General features: G+C 31.5%; 1 long non-coding RNA gene across 1 annotated transcript; it reads left to right on the top strand.

The window, feature by feature from the left end:
• Positions 1-395: 395 nt before the first annotated feature.
• On the top strand, positions 396-1,078 carry LOC109593555 (uncharacterized). Its single transcript, XR_002191028.1, has 3 exons — positions 396-492; positions 685-823; positions 1,032-1,078. It is a non-coding gene; the product is annotated as an uncharacterized LOC109593555 (long non-coding RNA).

Here is a 1,078-nt window from a genome sequence, read left to right as displayed (position 1 = left end):
TTATTATGAGTGTTATAATATTTTTTGATTATTTTTGTTTTATTTTTGGCATTTTTCTGATTTTTTAACGAGATCATGAAAATATTTTTGAATTACCGTACAGCTGGTTAATTTTGCGGAGAAAAATTTTGTGAATCCTTAAAAATAACCTGGTTTGCGGATTAAATATTTGCGGTTTTGACAGTTATTGTAGCATTATCTACTGTGGTCATGCATGAATTTCATTATTTTGCGGATTTAAATTTTGCGCTTTAAATGGAATCGCAAACTCGCAAAATTTAATTCCCCGCAAATATTTCCTGCTGTACGGTATTTTATTTTTATTTTTGGAATTTTTTCTGAATTTTTTTCAACAGCGTGGGAATATTTTTGGATTTTTTTAGAACTAAGAACCCTGTCAGAAAACACTCTCATTATTTCATACTCAATGCCTCTAGGACGTTGAGAGCTACGACCCAATCCTGAACCCTGTCCTATCCTAGACAACAACAGGTATCCCCAATTCTAATTATACATGTAGTAACTTCTAATTATAGTAACAACACATCTAAATATAGTAACAACTATCACATGATGTAATCATTAATGTGTTTATTTTTAGAATCATCACTAATAATAGTAACAATACATCTAAATATAGTAACAATTATTACTTTATGTAATCTTTGTTGTGTCTATTTTTAGAATCATTACTGCAGAAGTTCAGAGGAAGATGGAGGAGACTGATACTGTAATGGCTGAAGTTGACAGAGTCTCCCAGCAATACCTGCCTCTCTCCACCTCCTGCTCTGCCATGTACTTCACTCTGGAGTCACTCAATCAGGTAATTGAAATCATGTGACTGTCGTGTGATTTAGCGGTACTTTATTTTGATGGTTTTGCTTCAAAAATACATTAGGACCCTCCGTACCATGTATCAGGGAATGACATAAGCTTAGAATATTAGCATTTATTATTTATTTAGCTTAGTAAGCTAAATAAATAATAAATGCTATTATTCATTTTTTTTCTTATTTTTTTTATTAATGTAGGATTTTATTTCATGGCTCAATAGTGTTTCACCTGAAGACAATGTGCC

This window comes from Amphimedon queenslandica, unplaced genomic scaffold, assembly GCF_000090795.2.
Source record: "Amphimedon queenslandica unplaced genomic scaffold, v1.1 AMPQUscaffold_920_Cont27064, whole genome shotgun sequence".
NCBI classification, from domain to species: Eukaryota; Metazoa; Porifera; class Demospongiae; order Haplosclerida; family Niphatidae; genus Amphimedon; species Amphimedon queenslandica.
This window is presented reverse-complemented; position numbering and strand designations above follow the sequence as displayed.